The 15,237-nt window shown below is 49.9% G+C and overlaps 1 protein-coding gene and 1 long non-coding RNA gene across 4 annotated transcripts in view; one reads left to right on the plus strand and one right to left on the minus strand.

The window, feature by feature from the left end:
* EGFR (epidermal growth factor receptor) overlaps window positions 1-15,237 on the plus strand; it is a gene marked incomplete at its 5' end in the record, with an annotated part of 172,223 nt that overhangs the window by 46,020 nt on the left and 110,966 nt on the right.
* Window positions 4,620-14,182, minus strand: LOC110255552. 3 transcript variants are annotated; one of them, XR_002336100.1, is made up of 3 exons: window positions 11,447-14,182; window positions 10,097-10,212; window positions 4,620-8,782 (listed from the first exon to the last, which is right to left on the minus strand). It is a non-coding gene; the product is annotated as an uncharacterized LOC110255552 (long non-coding RNA). The 3 variants fall into 3 exon arrangements; XR_002336098.1 differs by having other exon boundaries at window positions 4,622-9,983; XR_002336099.1 differs by having other exon boundaries at window positions 7,631-7,905; window positions 8,623-10,212.

A 15,237-nucleotide genomic window follows, 5' to 3' on the forward strand; every position in this document is an offset into this window, starting at 1 on the left:
ACTCATTAGAGGAAATCGCCAGCATGGAAAATGTACACTGAAGCAAAGAAACACCGGAACGAGCAAGCAGATAATGATAAAAGTGCCAGAAAGCTTAGTTCCTGGTACTTGATGTTTGAAACTTAAAGTGAAGACCCTTCATCACCTCCGTAGTCAAAAAAACAGCCTTTTGGTAGTTTTGGTTTGGCCTTATGTTTTGAAATATCAGAACAGTAATAGTTTTCCATAGACAAAATCCTCAATCAATATCGTCATTCTGTCTCATATATTCTTTTGAAACAATGTTTTTTTGAAGTAAAGCTGATTTACAATATTGTATTAGTTTCAGGTGTACAGAATAGAAATTCAGTTTTTTTTTCCCCAGATTATATTCAATTGTAGGTTTTTCTAAGATAACGGGTATAATTCCCTGTGCTATATAGCATATTCTTGTTGCTTATCTATTTTATGTAGAGAAGTTTGTGTCTGTTAATCCCGTAACCCTAGTTTGTCCCTCTCCCCCTTCCCTTTCGTAATAACCATAAGTTTGTTTTCTCTGTCTGTGAGTCTGTTTCTGTTTTATACATGCATTCATTTGTATGATTTTTTCGCTTCCACATTTAAGTGATATAGTATGTGTCTTTCTCTGACATATTTTGCTACACCTAAAAATCTCCAAGTCCATCTATGTTGCTACAAATTGTAATATTTCATTCTTTTTTATGGCTGAGTAATATTCCATTGTGTGTATGTACCACATCTCCTTAAGCCAGTCCTCTGTTGATGGACACTTGAGTTATGTCCATGTCTTGGCTATTGTGAATAGCGCTGCCATGGACATTGGAGCACACGTATCTTTTCAAATTAGAGCTTTCATTTTTTCCTGGATATATACCCAGACATGGGATTGCTGGATCATATGGTAGGTCTATTTTTAGTATTTAAAGGACCCTCCATACTGTTTTCCACGGTGGCTGTATCAATTTACAGTCCTACCAACAGTGTAGGAGGGTTCCCTTTTCTCCACACCCTCTCCAGCATTTATTATTTATAGACTTTTTAATGATGGCCATTCTGACTGGTGTGAGGTGGTACCTCATTGTGGTTTTGATTTTCATTTCTTTAATAATTGCAGTGTTGAGCAATTTTTCATGTAGCCATCTGTCTTCCTTCTTTGGAAAAGTCTATTTGTGTCCTCTGCCCATTTTTTGATTGGGTTTTGGTTTTTTGTTGTTGACTTGTATGGGTTATATATTTTGGATATTACCCTCTTGTTGACCACATTGTTTGCAAATATTTTCTCCCATTTTGTAGATTGTCTTTTTGTTTTGTCAGTACTTTCCTTTGCTGTCCAGAGGCTTTTCAGTTTAATTAGGTCCCATCTGTTTGTTTTTGCTTTTATTTATTTTGCCTTGGGAGACTGATCTAAGAAAATATTACTGTAATTTATGTCAAAGAGTGTTTCACCTGTGTTCTTTTCTAAGAGTTTTATGGTGTCATGTCTTACATTTAGGTCTTTGGATTTATTTTTGTATGAAGGAATGTTCTAATTTCCCTGCTTTGCATGTAGCTGTCCAGTTTCCCCAGCACTGTTTATTGAAGAGACTGTCTTTTCTCCATTGTATATTCTTGCCTCTTTTATCATAGATTAATTGATTCTAGGTGTGTGGGTTTATTTCTGGGCTCTCTATCCTGTTCCATTGATCTATGTGCCTGTCTTTGTGCCAGTACCGTACTGTTTTGATTACTGTAGCTTTGTAGTATAGTCTAAGGTGTGGGTGGGTTATACTTTCACCTTTGTTCTTTTTTCTAAAGATTACTTTGGCAGTTTGGGATCTGTGTGGTGCCATATGAGCTTTCGGATTATTTATTCTATTTCTGTGACAAATGCCCAGGGATTTCTGATAGGGATTGCACTAAGCCTGTAGATGACTTTGGGTAGTATGGCCATGTGAGCACAGGATAGCTTTCCATTTCTTTGCATTGTGTTTCGTTTCCTTATCAATGTTTTATAGTTTTCAGTGTATGGATCTTTCACCTCCTCACTTGAGTTTATTCCCAGATATTTTTTAAATGTGATTTTAAATGCGATTTTTCTGTGTGTAATTTCTTTGTTTCATTGTTAGCGTGTAGAAATGCAGCAGATTTCTGTGTACTAACCTTGTACCCTGATGGGAGTTCCTGGCGTGGCACAGCGGTTAATGAACCTAACTGGCATTCATGAGGATGTGGGTTCAATCCCTGGCCTCGCTCAGTGGGTTAAGGATCCAGTGTTGCTGTGGCTGTGGTGTAGGCTGGCAGCTACAGCTCCAGTTTGACCCCTAGCCTGGGAACCTCCATATACCGAGGGTGGGGCCCTAAAAGAGACAAAAAGACAAAACCAAAAAAAACAAACAAAAAACAAACCTCATACCCTGAGCCTTTGCTGGATTCATCTGTTAGTTCTAATAGTTTTGGGTGGAGTTGTCTCATAGATTCCTCATAGATGTCAGGCTTGATAGGGAAATTTTTTTCTGAAAAAAATTTTTTTTGAGGTTACAAAGACAGGATTAAAAAAAAGAAAATCAATAAGACCCCGTTGTCTTTGCTGCTGAACGTCCAGGACCCTTTGGGCACAGGGTCCACTTCTTTAGGCCACTCTTTCTTCAGGGGAAGGTGGTGACCCTCCAGCCTCTCCTGAAGTGGGTCTGCGACGTTCGGCTCCAGGCCGATACGGAGATGAGGACGAAGCTTTTGGTTTTACGGTATTTGTCGTTAATGGGAATCTCATTCCCAAAAGGCACAGAAACCTCATGAGAGCTCTGCAGTTCGTTCTTCTTCGAAAGTTCAGAAAACCGACACAGTTAATTCTCCTGAAACCGCTGCGCACGTGAAGAGAGACATTGTCCACCGACGGCCCTGAGTTCCACGTGCTCAGCTGCAAAAGGCGTCCCTGTGACCACCCGCAACGTCGATTCCACCCTCGTGACGGCCTGACACGTGCACGTCTGCCAAGTGTTCCTTTGCTGGGGCCTGGAACCAGACCTGGAAGGACCTCCCACTCCCCCACCCCGGCGCCCCCGGGGGTGAGCAGGCTGGTCAGACCCGGATCCCGCGGGACCCAAAGGGCCTCACCTGCCAAGACTGTCCTCTCAAGGACCGGGGCCTTCGAGGTCCCAGCACCAGGCTGAGCCCCCCGCCCCGCTCCCGCTGCCTGGACCCTACCCGCTAGAACTGGGATATGGGCCACGGGGTGGCGGGGAGGGGACCCAGGCAGGTGCCAGTGCTGAGGAGTCCCCCTCCAGGGCACCTCCCCCGAGGGACCAGCAGCTGCGGCGGCGTCACCGAGCTTCCCTTACACACGTGCTCCCTGCACAGACACACACACCATCCTCACCTTCAGGTGGTCAGTCGGCTGTCAGAGGACTTTGCAGGAGTACTTCGCGTGCCGGGCGCGGTGTCCTTCGTCCAAAGGGGGGCCGGGCTCCGTGCCTCCCCCGCCCTCCTCCAGGTTCTGCCCTGCTCCCGGGCTTCTCCTCTGAGATCGAAAGGGCAAATGCGTGTGTTTCTTTGAGCGCCGCAGCCCCAGTTTCCCCACCTGCTGAGGGCACGGCAGCCGCGTTTGTTTCTAGTCAGACGGGCATGGGTTCTTCTAACGGAGGCTGAGCTCTCCTGAGTCCCCTCGTATCGTTGCCTGACTGGGGGCGGGGACCCCAAGAATCAGCAGTTTCCTGACCCAGCAGAACCCTCTGTGGCCTGAAGGACAGCAAGCTCGGCCGCCTTGAGAGGGTCGCCGCGACCGTGTAGGGCAGCCCGAGGCGGTGCGAGCGCCCTGTCTGCTTCCCACGTAGAGCTCTGGGATTGAAACACGAGCAAGTGGCAACCTCCTTTCAAGAGGGGAGATGCTGGGGTTAGCCCGGGACTGTGCCGTCTCCAGCTCAGCGGTCTCCCTCTCCGGATGACAGGATCGAGGCGGGTGCAGGCGGTCACTCGCAAATGACCCTCCGGTCTTCCAGGGCGTGTCGGAATTCACAGCTGACACCGAATGTGGACGCAGATAAGCAGACGTGCAGGAAGAAACCGCGCAGATGGGGCGTGGGTTTCCTGCTCTCCTGGCAGACTCGGGTCTTGCATTTCCCCGCTTCCCCCAGAGTGGCTCCGCAGCCGGCAGAGGAGGCAGAGGAAAGGGAAGGAAGGGACACAGTGATGGGCCTTCTTTCCACCAGGATTCTCTTTATCCAGCTTTATAAAGTTGTGCTTTTCTCCACGGCAGCATGGAACACGCCGCAGTGTGCTGGGCGCTTCGGAAGCGTGGAGCAGCTGAGCTCAATGCCACCCCATCCGTGCCTGGGCCTCGGCCACCAGATCCAGAAGCGTCCCCCCTGGTGCTGACGCCCGAGCAGAGCCACGCTGTGTAGACAGCTTCTGGCACTGCCAGGCAGGGGCGCCAAGGAACCCAGAGGGCGTGCGTCCTGTTCCCACAGAGGGACTGCATGGGGTACTGGCTCCACGCCACCGAGGAAGACACCCGAGATGCCAGGGAGCGAGCTCGCTCCCAGAAGGGACTTTGTTTTAGGGCTGCGGCTTTGGGGGCAGGAGGACGGAAACAGGTGTTTGGAGTAGATACCCCGCTTGCTTCTGTGACTTATTGTTATGTTTTGCCTTTTTTTTTTTTTTTTTTTTTAAATTCAGAATCTTGAAGGGAATAGGTGAAAAATTCTCTCCAAGATTTTTATTTGAAAGGAGAATTGAACTGAGAGTGCCCAAGGGCGTCTGTTAAGTAACAGGCCCATGACTCCTCTTGGCGGTGTCCTGTGCGTGTTGGCGGAGTCCTGGAACGAGGCGGCTTCTTGGGTCTCTCTTCCTTCCGAGTATGAATGTCCTTCCCATCTCTCCACTCGTAGCCACGTGTGTGTGTGCGTGTGTGCACACGTGTAGCTTGCAAGAACTCCAAAGAGATGTATTTCTGCTTAAGTACTAATGCTGATGTTTGCTGTCTGCTTTTCAAATCAGTTTAGAATCACAGCATTCTCTCCAAATTGTCTTTGAAAAGGAAAGAAAAATAAAAAATTATTTCGCAAATATACTCTCAGCGCATTCGGGTCACACACAAAAAGATGTTCCAGAATGTAGCTTCTCTCTTGAAAGGCAACTCACACAGTTGGGCAAAACAAAGCAAAATATTCAGTAACTTAGCAACGTAAACAGAATAGGGCCAGTATTGCAGCACGTTTTTTCTCTTTGGGTGGCTCAGAAGGTACCACAGAGAAAGCAGTAGAGAAGCCTGATGACTCCTGCAGTCACAGGTCTGCGAGGTCCCCGGAGGCGCCTCAGGCACAGGCTTGGCCCTGGCATGTCGCTGACCACCACTTGGGTGCAGCTCTCATGCGGGACATAACCTCCAGGAAAGTGACCTATGTTTGTTTTATAAAGTTCACCTGCAAACTTAACTTTTACCTTACAGAACATCAGGTGTCACAGCTGTTACTGGCAAAGCTTCAGGACCTTTGCGCATACTTCAGCCCATATAACTTACTCAAGTGGAGTTCAGAGCTTTATTCCTAGTGCTGTATCACGTGGGAGGAGCACACACATTGAAGGCAGACAAAGGAGTTGTGAACCCCAGCTCTGCTCCTCACCAGCCGTGGGTTCTAGTAAGCTCCCTAAGCCAATTGCAGCTGCGTGTCTGTGTGGGGCCTGCAGAGCTGACGGTTTCCAGGACACCCTCAGCGGGCAGAGCTGACAGTTTCCAGGACACCCTCAGAGGGTGGTGTGGACGGGGCTTGCTGGCGGGTGAGAAGTGGTGCGTACCGGCCTGTGATGTGTTTGCCTCTGTCATTAGCAGTGCAGGTGCTGGGTTCCCTTTTCGAGGAGGTGACTTTTCCTTTTGCAAAAGCACCGTGAGGACAACTTCCTGTCAGCACATTGGTCCATTCATTTTTTCCACGAATAGGGCCAGGATCGTGGTTCAGTCTCTTTGTGACCCGCTGCTGCTTGCGCCACAGCCCAGTGCTTGGATGTGTTTTGATAAATACTGACAAATGCTTTTTATAATCTGCTGTCTTGTCTCCTTAAAGATGACAGCACAAATGAGGTGTCAGAAGTCACCTGGCTTCTCCCAGTGAACCTGTTTGCTTGTGCACTTACCAGTTTCTAGAAGGTTGTATACCTGGGACGTTCTTTTTTTTTTTTTTTTTTTTTTTTTTTTTTTTTTTTTTAAGTACGTGGTTCCAGTTCCGTTTACTTCACCTTCTGACCTAACAGACTGAAACTCCTCTGGCTTTCTCATGCACACCCCGGCTATGCTCTGTGTGGTCACGCCCTGGTCATTGGGCATCCTTTCGCCCCCTCGGAGGGATGTCTAACCCGTCAGTCCCTTTTCTGTTATTTAACCACTTAATTATCTGTGATGTTTCCAAAGGCTGAGAAACCCCCTCAGCTGGGCCAGTCCAGCAGCCGCCCTGCCAGCTGCAGTGCACGCCAACCTCCCCAGGGCCCCTGCCCCTGAGTCTGTGCACAGGTGTGAGCGTCGCACCTTCCGGAGGAGCTTCTGAGGATAAAATCAGATACTCTCCGGAAGATTTCACACCGTGTATGGATCGGGCACGTGCCAGAAACACTTCTGCAAGCCCTGGATGGGCGGGGCCTGTGTCGACACCACGGTGATGCCTGCACATGTCCTGGCCCCAGCTCCCGACAGCGACTTCGCTTGAAGCTCATGCTTGGCGTGTGGCCTCTGGGGACGTGAGATGGGTGTTATTTCCTAACGTCCACGCATGAATTCAGTTGTGAATTTACATGCCACACGGGCTCTTAGCTGCTGCTTAGATCATTTATCGCCACTTCGCCCCACTCTTTCCACGAGGAAGCCAGGAAGCAGGATGTTGAGTACTTTCTGGAGCCGTCTGAACCCCATTCCTGTTCTCTGCCACCCTGTTAATTGCAGAAGCAGCTACTCCTGCATCAGATTTGCTTTTCCTGCCTCTTAAGATGTTGACAGCTTCATGTAGGAAAAAGCAAATATGCTGTGTCTGCTGTCACTTAGTCAAGCAATTATAACGTATTTTTTTCTTTGAAGACTTTTTATACCTAAAGGGTTATGTATTCTTTACAAGGAGTACATTTTAGGCAAATTATACTTAAAATGCTGTTTGCATCTTTTCCCCTTCAGAATTGAAACAATCATATCTGAGAATGAGTTCAGCTAGCCCTTTCTGAGCAGGAGTGCAAGCTGCACCCTTCAGGGGTGGGGGGGTGGGGCTCCCCGTGGCACTGGGCCTGGCCAGAGTCCCATCTCCCTGGGGCCCGAGTGGTCCCCTAGGGCCTGTGCCCTGGTGCTGAGGTGCACACCCCCAGAAACCCTGAGAGAAGACAGAGGCTGGCCCCTGCCCTTCCCAGTTGCCCTGAGTCATGCCGAAAATGTTTCAGAAAAAAATTTTTGACAACGAATCCCCATCCAGATCCACAAAGAACTTCTGGAGGTCCAGGTGTTGGTTGACACAGAAAAAATGCACAACCTAAAAGTTAAGAGTTAAGTTTTATTTGGGGCAAAATGAGGACTTAAGATCGGGGGGCATCTCAAGTAACCCCGAGAAAAACCGTTTGGAGCAGGCAAGGGGGGATGCAGGATAGATGGGGGTTTTGCAGCAAAGGGCAGGTCGTGGGGAGAAAAGATTACTGCCCAAAGCAGAAAACCAGAGATCTCAAGGGAAGGAATGTAGTCTTTTCTATGGGAAGGCGTAGGGGTCTGGGCTCCCTGAGATCACCCCCAGTTATCCGGGGCCGGGGCTGGGGGCTGGCGGCTGGCGGCTGCTGGTTGGCAGGTGAGCTTTGTTCCTTCCCGCCGACCGCCACGTGCACATCTTACAGGTTCGCTGCTGGTTTCGCGAAGGTCAGACGACTCGAGAGGAGCAGACATCAGTCACTGTGAAGGGTTTCCGTGTTTTTCTAGAAGTGAGGAGGTGCAAGAATGGGCCTTATCAAGTCTTTTCCTGAAAAGAGCCAACTCGTTTTCCCGGAGCACAGAGGAGCTCCACCCTGACTCCGTGGGGGGCGGCAGCTGCGGGGCTCGGGTTCTGTCTGCGTGCAGGCAGGTGGCCGGTGCCGTCGCCAGTCCACCCAGGTGTCCGCGTGAGATCCCGCTTTGAGTCCCTTCCTGGCTGACCAGGTACTTCGTGACTCAGCGCCTTGCTGCGTTTATTACGTGGTGCCCGTCTAGGATCGAAAGTTTCCACGATGTCAGGAAAATAGAGCCCTGGTTCCAGCTGGTTCCCCTTGTCTGGTGCTCGTTTATAAAACAGAACCCAAAAGTGTACGTCGTGACGTGTTTCACTCAATGCGAAAGGCCTCTCAAAAGTCTTTTCAGAATTATTTTTGAGACGAATATGGATTTTTTAAAAAAACCAATATCTTAATTATTTTAAACAAATTCTTGCCTGCTCCCCAAATCCCTGATCCTTTTCCCTCGGTGTTTTGGGGGGGCATAATTTCCCCCCACTCCTCACGAGTTCTTTAGGTTGGCCTAATAATTACATTGAAACAAGACGGATTCACAGGAGGGAAAAAAGCAGTTTAATTCATATGCAGGAAGGTCTCGTAGAAATGGGACCCAAAGCGACCAAAGCAGACTGTTTATGTATCATTTTTAGACAAAGAAACACTTACTTGTGAGGGGCTTGAGCTTGGGGTAGCCGACTAATGGGGAAGTGGTGCAGGTTGTTTATACGGCTTTCCTGGCCTCGAAGCCTCCCAGGATCCGGTGACAAGGGTGCTTTCTGTCCTCCTGGAGCAACGGAGAAGGTCATCGCATGGACCGGGAAATGTCCTACTTGTCCCCACGTTGTGGGGGACAGAGAAGAGTCAGTCACCGCAGTTTCTCAAGGACTGATTCAAAATAACATGCTTTCGAGGTGTATTTTGGGGCGGCCTGCTCCGGGCCTCACATACATGGTATTATTAAAGACTAATATCTAGAAATGCATATTTTCATGTTAAAAATGACTACAAAATGGATCTGTCTGTTGAAGTCAAAGGAAATTTGTAATCAGTTAGTAAGCTGGTTGGCTGTTAGAATCATTTATTTTTTCCTAGGGTAGCTAACCTATCATTCTAACGACCAAATAAGAGGTCTCTTCAGAAGGGTGTTTCGACAGAGTCTTTCTAGCCAGAATTTGGACCTTATGATTATAAGGTATTTCACAAATCGATTTTGGACAATTTTGGTGTGAAGTTTTTTTTTTTTTTACTAAAACTGTCACATTGATGGAAAATCAATATAAATTAACGTCAAGAAAACATCTCACAGTACGAGTGAAGTCACTTTGTCACCCTCTTAAAACTCCCACGGAACATTTGTATGTCACGGAATGAGAGTCAAGGGTGTACAGGTGGCTGCAGGCCTGGGTCGGCACAGCGGAAGGTGAGGCTGAAAGATGGGTCACTTCTGATCTTCCTGCCTTCTTGGCATTGCGGCCGTGTTGCTTCTGCTCCAAGCCCTTCTCTGGAGTCATCTTACTGCCTGAGTTGTAAACACCCTGGCAGAAGCTCTCCTCTCAGGGCTTTTATAATGGCAGCAGTTTTCAAACCACGCTCACCAGGGAGTGGACCTCGCCACGACAATAACACAAACAAGAGAGAAACCCAAGGTATTTGGAACAAATTTGTCAGGTGAAATTCTCCACCAGACTTGCTCATACTCGCATCCCAGCTCAGGCTGGGGAACACTTGGTCTTGAACTTGCTTGCGCCCCGCCACTCCCCAGGCAACTTGGGTCCCCCAGTGGGGATGCTGTGGTGAGGACCAGCACGAGAGCACCCCTGAGGCCTTGCTGGCAAGCTCCGAGTCACACCATGTACTCTAGGCTTGGAACACTTTCTTTTTTGTCAATTGGTTTGTAAATAGGATTGCACAAAAATCCATGCAAATCACCTCTCCGACTCAGAATCTGCTGAGCTCAGAAGACCGTTGACTCAGAGGGGCTGGCTTTCAGTGGCAGGAGTGTGACAGAGCAGCTCTGCATGGTGATGCTTTAAAAAAGACATGCAAGCTCGGTGCATGATAACTTCCAATAAACCAGAAACGTCTAAGGCTGCCCACCTTCACCCGTTATCCTTGTCCATTTGCCCAGCCTGGCACTTACCTATTAGGAACTGGTTATGGGGGGGGGAGGCATTTGCTATTCGAACATCGCATTTAAGGTTCTGCTGCTGTTTCTTCTGACATGCTATTAGCTGCGTTTCATCAGCTTGAAATGTACTAAAATCCAAACGTACTTTATTAGTTTCTCAGGTGGCATACCTAGGTAAAATTCTAAATTGAAATACGATTTTCAACCTAATTGAATACATAAAAGAAATGGTAACAAATTTTAAATGTCCTTAAAACTTCAGGAAGACGTGTTAAGCTCCTTCAGTCGAAGGGGCACTGCAAGACCAAGACTCGGGATCCCAGGAAAAGCTGCCTGCCTCGGTCAGAGAGTCCCATTAACCGCTGTGCTCATTCACTTGGGTGATGAAAATTTTCAGAACGTTATGTGGCCTGGACTTAGGAACACAATTAATGTCTCCTTTTTATTTCTATCATCCCGCTCACCTGTTTTCACAGACAGCCGCCCAAACCAGCCGAGCACACACGTGCGCACACAGACACACATGCACAGACAGGCACAACCCTTCACCTTCGTCCGTTTTTCAGCGCTCGTCTCCACAGATCGGTGCACTGCCTGACCCATGCTGCTTCCAGACTCTGCTGGAAATAGCTTCACATGTGCAACCTCCTGCCCATTTGCCTCTGGGAGCTGTTAGGTATGCGTGCGCTGCCCCCCCTTCTGGAAGGAACACCCACCGAGCTCTGGACACCCTTCACTTGCTCCAGACCTTTGTAACGCCCGCCCGTCGCTGGCGCTGCCTTGTAGGGTGTCAGAAAATAGATGAGCAGTAAAAACAGCGGGTTGGGCAAACGGATGGCCAAAGACTGGACCCCCTGCCCCGCTGTGTTTCAAACTGAGTTCGCTCCCATCGTAGGGCATAGAAAGCAGGATGAAAATTGGACAGAAATGCATGGTAGTGCCTCTGTGTCAGCACAGTGTCGAACAGACGCCCGCGTGGTCGGTGCTGCGTGGTGCTCAGTCGCTCAGTGTCTGAGATCAGGATCAGGTGTCAGGATCAGGACAGATTGTGACAGGATATTACGCTCAGTGATTCCAAGGAAAGTATTTGGATCAAATCTTCTTTCTTTGTAAACCTGGGTGGAAATGGGCTTTCCTGTTCTGTGCCAGATGTGGTCTTTTTAGAAACACATCAGTGCGACTAGCATAGGGCCACACAGACAGTCCTTGACCACCCTTGACTAAACTGTCAACATAAAAAATCACATTGAGTCTGTGAAATTATTTCCACGGATGGATAGAATAGTAAATAAATATTTTGCACAGCGTAAGCTGGTGTACAGTTTCGTTGCCTGGGTTTCTGACCTCAGTCCTGTTATTTACGTAGGAAGTAGAAGCGTGTCTCGGGTCTCCTTTCTCCGGCAGTGAGAAGCATGTGTGTCACGGCCTTTTTCTCTCCACTGAAGATGTGTGATTGTGATGCAGTTCCGTGGCAGAGATGTTGGAGTCCGTGTGGAGCCAGCCCTGGGGGAGCCGGGCTCAGCGTTCAGACCAGGGGGTGGAGGTGTGGGGCAGCTGGAGGCTGGGCCCCTGGTGGGGTGGGCAGGCCGCTGGGCGCTGGGATACTGGGGAGGAGGCTCGGGGAGGCCGGCTTCTGGGTGCGTCCTCCGCTCTCCTTTTAAACCAAGGCTGTGAGCTGGACCTTGTCCCCTGGGCGAGGCCTGCAGAGCAGGCTCTGACGCCCTCAGGCTCTGTTTGGTTTGGCTTGCAAAGCTTCCCCCAGTTGCAGAGTCCCCCAGTCAGGGCCATGGGTGGTGAGCCAGCCACGCCGGGTGTGGGGGGAGGAGGCCTTCCCGGGGTAAAGCGCACGGGCCTGGCTTTCGTCCCTGGCGGGGGACAAATGGGCTGCGTGTGGTCCTCCTGGCTTTCTAGAAACTTTGGGGAGTGTTTATCCTTTACCCTGTGACATGTTCCAGTCCCTGAGTGTCCCGGTGCCTGTGGGCGTGTGGGGAAGGGATGGAGGGTGGCAGCTGTGGGGGCAGAGGTGGGAGGGTGCGTGGGCCTGTCCTCCGTGCCCCAGCCCCATCCCTAAAGCCCGCAAAGTACCAGAGAGGCCCCTCGCAGCCACCCCCGAGGAACCCCATGTCTCCAGAGGGGCTTTTAGAGGAGTACATTTTTTTGCTTTATTTTCCTTAAGACCTCTACCATATGCTGATTGTACTAAGCCCAGTCCTCCCAAAGTGCAGAGTCTGTGAGCTTCCTCCAGGCTCCTCCTGCCGCAGCCGCTGAGGGGGACCGTTCCTACACATGGTTAGGAGTCTTTCCACCTGTACAAAGTGTCTAGCTGTACCTGGCAGCTTGGGGACCGCGCCGATGCTGCAGTTGCTGAGTCTGTGAGTGACTGATGTAGACAGAGCCTGGCAGCCGGTGCGGGTCCACGGTGTGGGGCTCTGTCCAGGGCGGGGTTGGGCAGCCCGCGGGAGCCACCCAGGTCCCAGAGTGGCTCCTCCGCCACCGGGGCGTCCCCCACCGGGAACCGGAGGAGTCGGAAGGCGCCGCCAGCCCTCTGCATCCGTCCTCCGTGGGGTGGGTGCGGCGCACACCTTGAGAAGAGGGCGGAATCCGGACCGGCCCCGCCCCTTCCCCCAGGTACTGGGTGCTGGTGTTTAGCTTTCATTTCCGAGGGGAGAAGAGGGCATCAGATCAGCACTTATGGGGCCTTTGCTCTTTCCTGCCCTGGGGCGGTGCTCAGAGGCCGCAGCGCACAGGCCGGGCACGGGGACCCCGAGGCGGGGCGGCAGAGGGCAAGGCGCAGGCACCGGGCGGAGCGGGGCAGGAGGGGAGCCCCCGAGGAGCGGGCCTGGCGGCTCTGAGGGGCGGAGCAGGGCTGCTGCCTGTAGAGTGGTGTCGGGTGGAGGGTGGACGCGCGGGAGAAGCTGGCGGTGCGGGGAGGAGAGGGACAGGGCTGAGAGGAGTGCGCTGGCCCGGGAGACGCAGGGGCTAGAAGAGCAGCTGGTCCGTGTGCTGGGAGGTGTTTAAGGAAATAAATGCAAGATGTTAGCATAGGTGAGCACATTTCCCACCCAGCTGTGTTTTTGCCTGTTCTTCCAGGAGCCAGGACTAGGGCGACAGCGGGGCAAGCAGAGAGTCCCGTCTGCATGTAAATTTTGATACACGGTTCATCATAGATTTGATTACATTAATTTGGATTTTTTTTTGGTAATATTGAGGTAGGTGTTGTGTCTCCTGCTGGCTGAGTCTTGGGTTCTCTGCCCTGCTTGCTTCTTACTTTTGATCATTGACAGAGCATCTGGAAAACCTGAGGAGAGAATGTGACACTAATAAGACTTGGTGTCCTTGAATTAAAAAGACCTGGGGATGGGGGGAGGTGGAAGAAGCCCGTGGCTGGAGAGGAAGCCGCCCTGAGACTGTCTGTGAGACTTTTGTGGGATGTTTACAGGTGTCTTTCCTTAGCAGGGTCTCTGAGCAAAGGTGTCTCATGATTAAGTCCAAGTCACCAGTTTCTTTTTCTGGATGGTGCTTTTAGTATGCTGAGACTTCCGAACCAAAATCCAAATCCTGAGGGCTTCCTCTTATGTCCTGTGAAAGTTTCATGGTTTTGCATCTTAGACGTGCCTTTGATCCGGCTTGAATGTGCTGTGTGAGCTCGCGGTTATGGTTCATTTTCCTCTCTGATTTCCACTTGCTCCTGCACCATCTGTAGAAACGCCACCCTATTTCCAGACCTACCACACAGCTGGAATCATCAGGAGTTCCCGCTTCTTTCTGTTTTGAGAGTAACTGTCAGTCATAGCAACAAGGGCACGGTGGGGACAATTATGGAACATTCCTGCCTGTGGCACCGTGACCTGAGGGTGACCTGGTGACGTTGGTCAGTTATGGGGAGGTTGGGGCGCTGGCGTTGATGGCAGGACGGCCTGCCCCCGCCGCTACACAGCTATTAGCAGGTCCAAGTGTGAAAGCTCAGTCTTGGACTTTCATGCTTAAAAGGCACACCTGGTCAGCACCCGCGTGCCCGTTTTATTCAGGTGGAATTTTTCCTAACCTAAAGCAGAAGCAGTTTAATTTGAACAAAAAGTGTTGTGAAACAAGCTTTTGATGGGGCTCCTTGCAAATAAGAACTGGAAGTGCTTAACCTGGTGGTAGTGGGTTGCAGCCTTTTGGCAGCAGAGAATGGTATTACGTGATGCCGTGTGGGCCTGGGACACTATGGGGGGGACTCCCCTTCCTCCTCCACAGCGGGGAGCAGCGGGAGGATGCGCTGCCCAGCAGAGGGCCCACGTCTTTTTCTTGGTCATTCTGGTTGCTTGTGTAAAGCTGACGTGTTTAGCCTGGAACCACTTTCTTTTTCTCTGTGTCCCAAAGTCCAGGTCCCCAGGAGGCTGCAGTGTGGGCGAACTCCAGCCCCAATACCTGAGCACACCTGCCGTAGCCTGCTGGGCAGAGGTGGGAGCAGACTCTACAGTCCCCACAGGCAGCAGGCAGTCCAGGTGACCCACTGCTCGGGGTAGCAGTGGCTGTTTCTGCACAACTTCTAGGTGCTTGCTGGAAGGAGAGGGCAGAGATCATTTTGGAGTTGTGGATGTTTTTTTTCTAACCCATAGGCTCTTTTCTTCTCTTTAGAACATGCTGTTAATGTTTTCTTATTTATTCTGTAGAGGATTTCAAAGCCAATGGGAGACTCAGAGTTGGAACAGGAAAAGTTTCAAGGCAACATTTAGTTCAGCGGCTTTCAAACATCACCAAACTAAGAAATGCGTGCTAAAGTTATGACATGTTCATCTAGCTATATATAAATTTTCATGAAATAATAGTCTTTACAATATCACTCTGTCCATTTTCTTTTCTTCTTTCCATTCTGTTTGCTTTTCTTTTTTCTTTTTCAACCAAAAAAGAAAATTATAGGCCAATATCTTTGATGAATATAGATGCAAAAATCCTCAACAAAATATTAGCAAACTGAATCCAACAGCACATAAAAAGGATCACACACCATGACCAAGTTAGATTCCTTCCAGGTTCAACACATGAACATCTCAATACATGTAGAAGAAGTATTTGATGAAACTCAACATCTATTTTTGATAAGAACGCTTGCCAAAGTGGTTATAGAGGGAACGTATCTCGACGTAATCAAAGCCATTTATGACAAA

This window comes from Sus scrofa, chromosome 9 (genome assembly GCF_000003025.6).
Source record: "Sus scrofa isolate TJ Tabasco breed Duroc chromosome 9, Sscrofa11.1, whole genome shotgun sequence".
Lineage (NCBI taxonomy): Eukaryota > Metazoa > Chordata > Mammalia > Artiodactyla > Suidae > Sus > Sus scrofa.